General features: G+C 35.9%; 1 pseudogene; it reads left to right on the top strand.

Annotated features, from left to right (window-relative positions):
- The first annotated feature begins 45 nt into the window (after positions 1-45).
- On the top strand, positions 46-6,371 carry LOC117801002 (annotated as a pseudogene).
- Positions 6,372-14,305: the final 7,934 nt, after the last annotated feature.

The raw sequence follows: 14,305 nt of genomic DNA, 5'->3' as shown, positions 1-14,305 counted from the left end.
CCCCCCCTCACTCGCCCCCCCGCCCCAGGCCCGGGTCTTTCTCCGCGGGAGGGCGCGCGCGCCGGAAGTGACGTATTGTCCGGGACGAGGGCGGCTGGGTGAGGGGGCCGGCTCGGGGGCGGCTGAATGGGGTAACCCTGACTGGTACCTCCGCGGCCCGCTGAGCTGGCGTGTTGTCGCCCGGGATTGAGCTCGTGTGCTCATCTCTGAGATGTGGGAGGCGGCGTGAGAACCGTTAGCTTCGAGGAACCCGTCGTCTCTCAGCCTGGAGTCCCCCATGTCCTGGAGGGGAGCCGCGGGAGGCCCTGTACGGGCTCGGTTGCTTTCTTTGTGCACCGTATCCCTGCGGCTCCTCATTCAAAGGTTGCCTTCTCCAGACTGGCCGGGGAGAACCGCACGTGCGTGTAGATCACATGCGAGCGGAACCCGCTAGTTCTTACTTCTGGCGGGGGCAGACTGGTCAGCCTGTGCCACGGAAGCAGCCTCGTCCCAAATCTCGACTGTGGCTTGGAGCCTCTCTTTACTTCGAAGATTCAGGTATTCACTGAGCCCGTGACCACGTTGTTCTCCCGGTTCTCAGGCATCAGTCTCAAGCCCTTTGATGTTTCCAGTGCGGTTTTCATTTGCCGCGATTTTGTGGGATCACTCAAGGTTTTATCAGACATTCCAGGTGGAGATAAGGAAAATATTATTTCTGCATAATGTTTCTTGATGCGAGGCATTGTATTGTATTTAGCAGCTTTCTGTGTAGATGTTAAAATAAATGCGTTCCCAATTGATAATTGCGTTTTATTAATATACATAGAGCACTGAATATACTTAGAGCACTTGAATTTTCAAATAGCTTTATTTATCGGATGATTTATGCGGCACTGTAATATTTTTTGTTGCATGTTCCCGTGAACTTTGCTCTGTGAGCATTTGTTCCAAACCTAGTGCAGAAAGTCTGTTACTTCCTGAGAGCGAGACCACATAAACTTATTTTGTGTCCCCAAGGCACCAGACCTGGCACAGTTGGGTCTAATGGACACCTGCTGACTTTGAAAGTAAGCTAAGGAAATTTTTCGGAACTTTGAAAAAAAATATTTTTCATTACTGACAAAAATGGAGTGCTAACTGAAGAAGTTCCTCAGTAAACTTTTACTACTATTTCTTATTATCAATTCTGTTGAATTAATTTAACAAATATTTTTATTATATGTACTGTATTCCAAGTACTGTATAGATATTAACAAACATCCTCAAAACCCTATGAGATAATGTGGCTTTACTATCGTTATTTAATGTGCAAACTGAGGGACAGAGAAGTTAAGCAATTTACTCTAGGTTACACAGCTATCATCTGGTGGAAGCGGGATTTGAACCTAGGTGGCTGGGCTCCAAATAATAATAATGTTAATAATAATAATATAATGTTGATCAGAAACCTGTCGATGTTGCGGTAAATTGCTTTCTTATTTGAAATCCATTGATTTGAGATATGAGAGATTAAGAGATACAGTTTACTTTTGGGGGAATTTCATTATACTGTAGTTCCTCCTTATCCAGTTTTGCTCTCCACAGTTTCAGTTATCCACCGCCAGAAAGCAGATGATTCTCCTTCTGACCTGTGAGAAGGTCAGTGGTAGCCTAAGGCCAAGTCATAGTCTGTCCGTCCTTCACTTTCCTTCTTCTCATCATGAAGGCCTTTTATCATCTTACATCATCACAAGAAATGTCAGTATAGAACAATAAGATATAAGAGAGAGACCACATTCACATAACTTTATTACAATATATTGTTAAAATTATTCTACTTTATTATTATCGTCAATCTCTTGCTGTGCCTAATTTATAAATTAAACTGTATCATAGGTGTGTGTGCATGCATAAGAAAAAACATTGTACATATGAGGTTTGGTACTATCTGTGGTTTTAGGCATCTACTGGGGTTCTTGGAATATATCTCCACAGAAAAGTGGGGAGGGACTACTGTATTGTTTTGAGGGTTTCCATTAAATCCAACAAATATAAAAATAACAGAGAAAAAAGAGTTTGGACTAGATAGGTTTTGTGTCAGCATGTAACAATGTTGCAACAGTGTCACATCTTTCCAATCACATTTAGTTTTATGTTGTGGATGTGACATTTGCCCTGCATATGTGGAAAATTCAATAAATAGCATTAAGCCACATATATGCCAACTTAAAGACAACTTTTTGATATACTTTATTCTGGAGAGAATCTTTCTAGAATCCTGGAATATTCATACTGTCCTCATTGGGGTGAGTTTTTAAATGTGTGCCTCTTTAGAGAGCAGCTTTAATAATAAAAGAGTGGTTATAGACATAATTTGTCCCTTTTCTTAACATGATTTTGAGTTCTAGGCCTCTAATAAGAGGGCAGCCATCTGCTGAGTAAATCATTAATTTGCAAAGGAGACTGTTGACAACTATTACAGAGTTATATACATCATAGCTATATTCTTGAAAATTAATAACTAGAATACTCAGCTTTACAAAATGTTTCCCTTTCTCAATTTAAGTTTACCATTGATTAAGAAAGTAAATTAATTATTAATAAAGAAAAAAAGATCGACAATTAGAAATATCTTCTTATTCTTTTTTCCTTATACTATTATTTGTTATATTAGCTTATATTGCTTCTCTTATTCAAGGAAGATTATACTTTAAGAATATAGTTTCATATTTTTCAGTTAGTTAACATTCACAATCATTTAGTTGTAATTATATACAAGTTGCCTTTTCATTATTAGAGAAGAGTTCTCTATAGGAAACCATTGTTTATGTAGCACATAGAAAACTATGTTTGAAGAATTTTTTTTTTACATTCCAGAAAGGGCAGAAATGTCATTAACTGTTCAGTTATTCTTGAAATGATTAGCAGTAACATGGAACAGTTGCTGTCCTTTGCCACAAATGACTTTGCTATAACCTAAGCAAGTACAAAGTTAGCACTATAACTTATTTCCGTGGGAAGGCAGACAAGGAAGAGGGTCATAAAGAGAAAAGACTTTGAGTCCTTTTCCGTATAGTATTTTATCTATGAATCTGCAGCACTATGTAGCAGGGAAAATTATATTTCACTTTGGAAATAATTAGTCTTACATTTTCTAGTACTTTGTAAAAACATTTTCACGTTTTTTTCCTATCTAATCCCCACAACAAATTTACATAAGCTGGACATATTAGCCCCATTTTACAAATGAGTAAAACAAAAGTTCAAAGAAGTAAAGTAACTTGGCCAAGATCACTCAAATGGTAAGTGGCAGAACACTAGATTTTATGCCCTTTTCTGCAAAACAAATGTAATTTCCATCCTCATTAAGATTAGATTTTATTTTCCCCAATTTACAGAAGAGAAAAATAAGGCCTAAGAACTAAGAGCCTTGGACCTTTTCTTCCTAGAGGTATCTCTTCACTCAGAAATGAGAAAATGGGAAAAATTAGTAATTGTTATTTCTATTTATTTTGTAGTGTTTACTTATATTATCAACTTGATTTCCAAGACTTTTTAAAGCAAAACACCCTCAAAAATAATGTATGTCAGAAATATTTGTTTTTCCTTTATAATCACCAGGATGGATAAGCCGAAATTGATAATTGTTGGATAATATGACCAGGTCATTTGTTTTTATGTTGTATTTTACGTCAAATAAATGCAAGTAAAAATTTATTTAACCATCGTAAGATTATGATTATTTTGAATGATTATAAGTATTCCACATAGTCTGATATTTCATTGTTGTAAGTATTGTATGTCCTAAACCAAATGATACCACGCTAAGTAGTAGGCAAAGGGCAGAATAATACTTCTGAAATGAGGAAGTAATTTTATAGTTAATAAGTTACAAATATGTTATGATAATTGTTCAGATCATTGTAGTACAGTACGAAGTTTTCTTCTTGAGCAGAATTCTAATCCCTTTGTTCGATAACAAATTTATTATCCAAAGTTTGGTATTCATCTTTTTGGATATTTCTTTACAGATGAAGAGACTAAAATAGTTGACTGTGGTTAAGTAACCTGATCAAAGTCAACAAAAATGAGCTAGTAACAGTAGAATTGTAGCTTATCTCTTGTGTAAGGACTAGAATACAAACTGAAAGTTGTTTAAGAAAAAAAGAAAACACAGAGGGGAGAACAAAACCAACAACTTTTTTTCCTTTCTTAATATGTAATACACTGTCTCAGAAAAGGTGTGTTTATTTTGGATATTCTGGTTTTACTACTGTGTTTTAGCAAAACTATGGCTAAATTTCTGCTATTTCAGTTTTGTGCTATGCATTTTTGGACCATACCTATAGACCAAAAATAACATCCAAATTTACAAAACATTTGTTTCTTTATGAAATCATGAGACAGATGGGCCAAGAGCTTTCATGAAATCTCAACTTTTACAATTTAAGCCCATCTTTGACTAAGGTGAATCTGGCCCACTGAAATAGAACTATATTCATAGTATTGACAGTAGTAAACCAGAGTGGTGTGTGATGAAGTAGAAAGGGTTTGAGTTTTGTATTCAGAAAAATCTGGATTCATGTTCTCTTATAGTCACCATCTGTGATCTTCACATAAATTTCTTAATTTCCCTTGATCTTTGTTTCCCAAAGTGTGAAGTTACATGGATTAAATTAAATCATCTGTGAAAAGTACTAGGATAACTTTTGTCGTATAATAAAGTCACTGTAACCCTGTGCCCACCCTACAATAACATTCAGTGTTTTCTTGTATTTATGTTTCAACAATAATCATTCAGTGAGTTCCTAGTATATGCAAAGCACGATAAGGGTATTATAAAGATTAATAAAATCAATTATTTGTGTAAGGCAAGATGGACATGTAAATAATTATGTAAAACAAGATAATTTAACTTTGGAGTAATTGGAGCTTCTTCCAGATGTGCGTCTCTCCTGGTTTTGTGGTTTCCTCACAGCATGGCCCCCAAACGCCAGTCTTCACTCCTGCCTCAAAAGAAGAAACCGAGACTGTCTCCTGCCCCCAAGCGGGGGGAGACATTGACCTCTCAGCACTTGCCAAAGGGAGAAAAAGAACAGCAAGAAGCAATTGAATATATTGATGAAGTACAAAATGAAATAAACAGACTTAATGAACAAGCCACTGAGATTTTGAAAGTAGAAAAGAAATGTAACAAACTCCACCAACCATTTTTTCAGAAGAGGTTGGAATTAATTGCCAAAATCCCGAATTTTGGGGTAACAACATTTGCCAACCATCCACAAGTGTCTGCATTGCTAGGGATATTAAATCAAGTTACAGAATAGATTTTTTATTTTGATGAAAACCCTTACTTCAAAAATAAAGTTCTCTCCAAAGAATTTCATCTGAATGAGAGTGGTGATCCATCTTCAAAGTCCACTGAAATCAAATGGAAATCTGGGAAGGATTTGACAAAACGTTCAAGTCAAACGCAGAATAAAGCCAGCAGGAAGAGACAGCAAGAGGAACCAGAGAGCTTCACCTGGTTTACTGACCATTTTGAGGTTAGGAGAGGTCATCAAAGATGGCATTTGGCCAAATCCATTAGAGTACTACTTGGTTTCTCATATGGATGATGAAGAAGGGGAAGGAAAGAAGATGCTGCTGATGATGAATGATTGGAAGATACTGATGAAGAAGGACATGAGGATGAAGTTGAGGAAGATGAAAATGATGATGAGGGGACAGAAGGAGGAGGATGAAGGAGAAAATGACTCCTTCCATTTAGTGGAACACTAATGGATTCCAACCTTCCTTTTTTAATTTTCTCCAATCCCTGGGAGCAAGTTCTAGTCTCCCTCCCCCACCTTGTGCTCATTCACCCTGTTTTTTGAAGTGTCTTTTCTCTCCCTTTATACCATGATTCTCAACTTATTTGGGGGGAATACAGTGGGAAAATAATCTCTACCCCTCTGTGTTCAAAATTCATTTTTCTCTCTTCCTGTCTCAACAGAAATGTTATAGAATCAACACCACTGTGCTTTGTGGGGGGGAGGGGAACTTTCTGCTCCCTTAGTTCTGCTGGAAGCTAGAGCATGCTAGGCCCCTGTGTGGTAGTGTATAGAATTCTAGCTTTTTCCTCCTCGCTGTATATTGGGTTCAGAGATTACACTGTGTCTCTATGTGAATGTGTACAGTTAACATTTACCAACATGTACCTGTCTACTTTCCCTTGTTTAAAAAAAAGAAACTTAAAAAAATGGGGTTATCGAAGGTCAGCAAAGGGTGGGTTTGAGATGTTTGGGTGAGTTAAGTGGACATTTTGACAAATGGCTTCTCCTTTGGCATGTTTAGTTGTGATGTTTAATGGACATCCTTGCAGTTTAAGGTGACACTTTTAAAATAAAACTCTTTCCTAATGATGAGCCAAACAAGCTTTCTCTACATGACAGATTTATATCCTTCCAGCTTAGCAACTTAAAGAACAATGACTTCTCTTTCCCAATATCGTATATTATAAATATCATAGTTATGTTACATATTACATGTAATTATACTATTATAACAATGGGGTGCCTGGGTGGCTCAGTCTGTTAAGCATCCAGCTCTTAATTTTGGCTCAGGCTATGATCTCAGGGTTGTGAGATCAAGCTCCATGTCAGACTCCAGTGTGGAGTCTGCTTGAGAATCTTTCTACCTCTACCCCCCACCCCTGCTTATGCTCTCTCTGTCTCTCTAAAATTAATAAATAAAATCTTTATATATATAATAGTATAATTATAATAAATATGCATTATAAATAATTATACATATTCTGTATAATCACGTGACCATTTCTGTGAAGGGAGGAGGCAGGGTACCATGACTGACATGGAACGAGAGAGGTGCAGTTTTCTCGAAGAAATTGTCATATAGGGTAGGTAAAAACAGATACCCAATACAGCAAAAATCAGAAAGACTGCTCCTAAATCAATATTCCATCCTGGGTGACTGGATAACAGAGGTCAGGAATGAAGAAGATAAACTAGTTTTTAAATTAATGAGAGGTATATGACTTGGGTCATACTGAGTTTGAGTTGGTAGTATGATATCTAAATGCAGATGATGAATAGCAGGCAAATGTAGAGTTAGATCAATACAGGAGTTGTGAATTCAGTATAAAGATAAGAGTCAAAGCCACAGCTCTGAATGAAATCTCGTTAAAAATGTGAAGAATAAAAAAGCATCTAAGAATGGAAAGTTATGGAACAGAAAAGGGAGGGGAGTTCTAAAAGGAGCCTGGTATGGTAGGAGCCTGGAGTGGTTAGACAAGCTGAGAGAGAAACAGGAAATGTAGCCACAGAGGTCAAAAAGAATGAGAGGCTATCAATTTGATTGCATGCTAGAAGTTAACTAATATAAGCAAAATATTGGAAGAATAAACAGATGCTTGTAGGAAGGAAAAGAAAGCTGAAGAATCAGGCTTGTCAGCCTCTGGAGCCAGGCAGCTCCAGAGAGTTGAAATAGTTGTTGCTGCATTTTCCTTGTAATAGACAGTGGAAAAACAACAATACATATATTGTTTTCAGTCTTGTTCTTTTCCCACAATTCAGTTTCTAATGAGATAATTCAGTTGGCCTATCTTGGGTTAAGTTTTTGCTTCTTACCCAGATTAAGGCAACTGATAGCAGTCCTGGGACTCATCAGTGGGGTAGCAGAAATTTCCCAGTACCAAAAAAGGATGGACTAGAAGTTGAGCACTCAGTAAAACAACAATGTCCATTACAGAGGATTTATTTAACAGTGTTAGTAAATGCAAGCATGGTACTGTAAGGGACTACTCCTCCCCCCACCCCCACCCAAAGTGTGATGGACTTTATCATAAAATCATAGAAGCTTTCAGTTAAATACATGAGAAATATTCTGTTACCTAATGTGGTAGGCAGAATAATGCCCTCCCAAAGATGTCGAAGTCTTAATTACCAGAATCTATGAATATGTTACCTCGATTGATAAAGGGAGAAATTAAGATTGCAGATGGAATTAAGGTTGGTAATTAGCTGACATTAAAATTGGGAGATTATCCTGCACTATCCTCGTGGGCCCAATGTAGTCACAAGGGTCCTTAAAAGTGAAAGAGGGAAACAAAAGAGTTTGGAGTGATGTCATGTGCAATCTCTACATCATTACTGACATTAAAGATGGAGGAAGGGAGCCATCAGCCAAGCAATATGGGCAACCTCTAGAAGCTGGAAAGAACAAAGAAACAGATTCTCTCCTAGGGTCTCCAGAAAGAAACACAATAGTGCTGACACCTTGATTTTAACCCAATGAGATCCAGGTCCAATTACTGACATACTGAAATGTAAAGATAATTTTAAAAACCACCAGGTTAATGGTAATTTGTTTCAGCAGCAATAAAAAACTAGTATGCCTCATCCTGTTTTAAAACTAGAGTTAACAGGGAGGTAGGTTAACTGATTTGCTAAATTGTCTGAGGCAAATCAGGATTGAAACCCAGACTAGATTCTCAAGTTCTCTACACTTCACACAAGTGTGTTAGAAATTCTTTACACTAAAAGTCGTCATTTGGGAATCACTGATTTCCTAGAAATACAATAAAGAAGGAAAGGTCACTTTAATTTTCTTCAAAATTATTCTGTTAACTATTGAGTATCCAATTAAAGAGAATGAAGTTAAATACGAATTTTTAGTTTTCGTGATCTGGAAGTTGAAGGGGTTATTTGAATATGTGTGGAATGTGGCAGAACCATGGTAGAAAATATTTAAGATGATTTTTCAATTTCTTTCTTTTTGCTCTGGCAAGTACTTTTTTCTCAATATTTCCAAATGCCTTGGTTTATATTATATACTATTTATAACCATAATTATTCTCTAAGAAGCCATGAATCTTGCTATAAAAAGGTACTGAGGTTTTTTTTTTTTTTATGAATAACTGCAAGTTTAGGAGTAGCTAAAGAGGCTGAATTGCTCAGTCTAATTAAGGGAGAGTTCAAAATTCCAGAGTAATCCAAAATGTAGGGAGTGAGGGAGAGAAGTGGGAAGGGAACAATTAGTAAGATGTCAGGAGACTGGGGTTTCTATATGGAGCAGTGCAGACAATGGCATCAAAAAGATCTAACATGTGATTCCAAGTTGTGTCCTACATAGCACTTAAAGTAGCTGCCAGATCTTCAACTACATTTTTGCTACATGCAACAGCTTTATATTTGTGGTTGCTCTGAAGGAAATGATGACGTATAAAGGACCATTTTTGCCTTTGCCTTAAAATTATGACAAAGAAGTAAATAGCCATAGGTAAGATAGAACAAGGAACAAAAATTGCTCAGAAGCAGAAAATTAGAGCCAGAGGGGTCCATGAAAATATAAGCCCATCAGAAATGTGTATAAAATCATAAAGAGGACTGGATACTAAAATGCACGTAGGGTTGCCTGGGGGGCTTAGTTGGTTGAGCATCCTACTCTTGATTTCTGCTCGGGTCATGACCTCAGGGTTGTGGGATTGAGCCCAAGTCAGGCCCCATGCTTGGTGGGGAGTCTGCTTGAGGTTCTCTCTCCCTCTCACTCCCCCTGCTCTCTCTCTCTCTCTCTCAAATAAATAAATCAATCTCTAAAATAAAATAAAACACATGTAATAAGGATTTGAATCAACTTTTTGTAGGGAGTTAAGAAGCTGGGTTGACTACAAAATCACCACCACTACCAAGAGTTGTAATTGTAAATAAAAGTTCTCTATGTACCAGGCTCTGTACTAAACCTTTTTAATATATCACTTCATGTAACTCACACAGCAGTCCTATAAAGTGGGAACTGGTACAGTCCCATTTCACAAGATGATCATGAGTCATAAAGAGGTAAAGTAACTCACCCAAGATTTTACCCCTAGGAAATAAAGAACTAGATATCCTTCATTTGAACCCGGATAAGTCTCATTCAAGAACTTTTATTCAGGGTGCCTGGGTATCTCAGTCGTTAAGTGTCTGCTCTCAGCTTAGGTCATGATCCCGGGGTCCTGGGATTGAGCATGCATTGGGCTCCTGCTCATCGTGAAGCCTGCTTCTCCTTCTTCCACTTCCCCTGCTTGTGTTCCCTCTCTCACTGTCTATCTGTCAAATAAATTAATTTTTAAAAAAAGCTTTTAATCAGTAAAACCAGCATTTCCAAAACTCTAGTCTAGACCATCTGCATATGACTGGAGAGTGCTTGTTTTTAAAATGCAGATTCCTGGGTCCCATTCAAGTCTGTTACATCAGAATTTTTTGTGTAAGTTCCAGCTAATCTGCCTCTTAAAGTATGATCCTTACGGGTGTATGTAATCCTTATGTTTAATTTAAGTGTGATCCTTATGCACACTTTAGTTTGAGAACCACTACCCTATTGTGTTTCATTAAAAGCCAAATTAACAGTCCCAACACAAGGTTGGGTAGGTAACCCTTAAGAATACTTAGGATAGCCCTGGACTTCTGGAATTGGTACTGAAAACTTATCTAGTATATTCATTCTTTGCTATCTACTTGTATTCATGTACAGTGTAGGAAATCAGTGAGAAAAGAGTTGGATGTGGAAAACTAATAATTATTGAGTTTTGCTTTGGGAATATACTATGCAAAGCACTTACATTAACTCATTTAATTTCAAATAATTTTTCAAGCTAACTACCCTAACTTACAGAGCTCCAAGTCTTTGGATTTCTTTTGTGTAAATAACTGCATTAGCCTTGTAACCAGTCTCCTACCTGTCTGTAATCTCTCCCCTATACTTCCTATTAAGCATTCCAAAATTGTGAAATAGAGCATACCTAACAAAGAGTGTGCAAAATATAAATGTACAAATTCAATGGTAGTAATAAACCAAAATCCATGTACCCATATTGAGGCCAGAAACAGAATATTACCATATCTCAGATGCATCCTATGAGACCTACTCATGCATTGTCCCTATCCAAAGATAAATAGTATCCTGAATTAATCATTCTCTTATTCTCTTGCTTTCCTTTATATTTATTGTGGGACTTTTTTTTTATTTTGCTACCTAAGCATATAGCTCTTAAAATACACTCTTCAGTTTTGCCTGCTTTTAAAATTTATAAGAATTTATAAGAATTCTTCTATAACTTGCTTCTTTCACTCAACATTGTTTTAAGTTATAATCATGTGGATGTATATACTATAGTTCATTTTACATATTTATAATATCTTTTATGAGTATGCTGTTGTATGAATATACCATAAATTACATACCCTTTATACTGTTAATGGTTATTGAGACTGTTTATATAATTTTTAAACAATGTTGCAATAAGTATTCTTTTTCTTTTTTAAAGATTTTGTTTATTCATTTGACAGATAGACAGACAGCCAGCAAGAGAGGGAACACAAGCAGGGGGAGTGGGAGAGGAAGAAGCAGGCTCCCAGCCGAGCAGGGAGCCTAATGCAGGGCTCGATCCGAGAACCCTGGCATCACGTCCTGAGCCGAAGGCAGATGCTTAATGACTGAGCCACCCAGGTGCCCCTGCAATAAGTATTCTTGCTTGTAAACACACATTCAGCAATTTATTTAGGCACATAGCTAATAGTAGAATTATGGGGTGGAAGAATTTAAGTGTGTTCAATTTTCCTGGATATAGCAAACTATTTTCAAAAGTGGTTATACCAATTTATATCCAATTCCTATTGCTCCACATCCTTACAAACACTTAATTTTGTTTAACTTTTCCATTTTAACCAACCTGAAAAGTGCTTTTAATTTCCATACTGAAGAAATTGAACATAATTTCATATGTTTGAGAGCCACTTATGTATCCTCATCTGTGAAATTTCTGTTCATTACTTTAACCTGCTTTCCTATTGAGTTGTTACCTATTTTCTTATTAATTTTTAGGGGATTTACTGAATCCCAATCCTTTGTAATCTATATTGTGGCGAATTATCTTCTCTCCATTCATGGTTTGAGTTTTTATTTTCTTTATGTATTCAAATTTTTATCAGCTTTACTGAAGAAAAATTGACATATAATAAACTGCACACATTTAAATGTACAAAAAGCTTTTAAAAAATAAAATATACACATAAACACACATCCATGAGGCCATCACCACAATCATGATACTGAACATATCCATCATCTTCAAAAGTTTCACCATGCCCCTTTGTAATCTTTCCTTCATACCATTCCTTGCCCATCTATTTCCAGGCAATGATTTATCTGCTTTCTGTCATTATAGATTAATTTGCCTGTTATAAAATTTTACATAATGTTCTTATGCAATATGTACACTTTTTTTTGGCCTGACTTCTTTCACTTAGTGTTACAATTTTTAGATTAATCCATGTTTCATGTATCAACAGTTGATTTTTATTGCTGAGTAGTATTCTGTTTATAGCTGTGTTTATACCTATTGATCAATCTTCAGGTTGTTTCCAATTTTTGACTAATTCAATAAGGCTACTATGAATATTTGCTTACAAGTCTTCATATGGACATATACTTTCATTTATCTTGGGTAAATGCATAGGAGTGGGATGGCTGGATTATATGTGACGTACATGTTTAACTTTTAAAGAAACTGCCAAATTGTTTTTTAAGATACTCTACCACTTTACACTCCCAACAGCATTGTACGAGGGTTTCAGTTCCTCCACATTACCACTCTATTAAGTCAATCTTTTAAATTTCAGACATTCTAACAAAGTACATTATCTTACTGTGGCTATAATTTACGTTTACCTGATGACTGCTGATATTGTGTACCTCTTCCTGTGCGTATTTGCCATCCATGTATCTTTTTTGGCAAAATGTCTGTTCAAACTTTTTACCTATTTATTATTGGATTTTTTTCTCTTTTTTATTGCTTTTTTGAGAGTTCTTTATATATCTCAAGTACAAGTCTTTAATCAGATACGTTTTCACAAATACATTCCTTCAGTTTGTAGTTTTGTCTTTTCATTCTATTAACAGTGCCTTTCAAAGAAAAGAAGTTATTAATTATAATGAAGTCCAGCTTACCAATCTTTTTTTTTTTTTTTTGGATCATGCTTTTTGTGTCACATCTAACAAATTTTTGCCCTAACCCTGAGTCACAAATTCCAAGCCTGCTAAATCCTACAGAACATTTAAGAAACAGAATACCAATTCTGCAGAAAATTGAAGAGGAGGGAATACTTCTTAACTCACTTTATGGGGCCAGCATTACTCTGATACCAAAACCACACAAAGATATTGCAAGAAAAGAAAACTACAAAACAGTATCAATCATGAACATATATGTAAAAATTCTAAGTGAAATTTTAACAAATCAAATCCAACAATACATAGAAGGGATAATATGGCCAAGTAGGGCTTATCCTAAAAATGTAAAGTTGTCTTAACATTTGAAAATCAATCAATGCAATTCACATTAACAGATGGAAAAAAACCCATAATCATCTCAGTAGATGTAGAAAATCATTTGAAAAAATCCAACTTCCATTCCTAATTTGGGAGAAAAAACAAAACCTGTCAGCAAACTAGGACAGGGAAATTTCTTCAAACAGATAAATGACCTCTACAAAAATCCTACAGCTGATATCATTCTCAGTGATGAAAGATCAAACTTTTTTTTCTAAGGTTAGAAACATGATGTGGATGGCTGCTCTCACCACTTTTATTTAACATTTTACTAGAGGTTCTATCCATGCAATTAGGCAAGAAAAATAATAAAATCCATCCAGATTGGAAAGAAAAAAGTAATATTTTATTTGCAGAAGATTGTCTACGTAGAAAATATGGTGGAATTTATAAAAAAGCGTTTAGAACTAATAAATGAGTTTAGCAAGGTTGCCTGATACTCATTATTTTTAAATCAACTGTATTTTTACATTTTAGTAATAAGCAATTAGAAATTGAAATTTTAAAAATACAGTTTAGCATCAAAAAATATGGAATGCTTAGGAATAAATCTGACAAAAGATTTGCAATACCTATAAACTGAGACCTATAAGACATTGCTGCAAGAGGTTAAGGAAGAGCTAAATAAATGGAGAGAAACACCATGTTCATGGATCAAAAGATTCTGTTTAAGATGTCAATCCCCCCAACATTTGTCTGTCGATTCGGTACAATCCCAAGCAAAATTACAGCAGGTTTTTCTTATAAAATTGGCAAGCTGATTCTGAAATTCATATGGACTGCAAAAGACTTAGAATAGTTAAAGCGACTTTGAAAAAGAACCAAGTTGGGAAACTTACACTATCTGACTTAAAGATTTATCATAAAATTATTGAGTATTAGGGTTCTCCAGAGAAACAAAACTAATAGAATATATAGAGATAAATAGAAGAGGAGATTTAATATAGGAATTGGTTCACACAGTGCTGGAGGCTGAGAA

The sequence above is a fragment of the Ailuropoda melanoleuca genome, chromosome 2, assembly GCF_002007445.2.
Source record: "Ailuropoda melanoleuca isolate Jingjing chromosome 2, ASM200744v2, whole genome shotgun sequence".
Lineage (NCBI taxonomy): Eukaryota > Metazoa > Chordata > Mammalia > Carnivora > Ursidae > Ailuropoda > Ailuropoda melanoleuca.
This window is presented reverse-complemented; position numbering and strand designations above follow the sequence as displayed.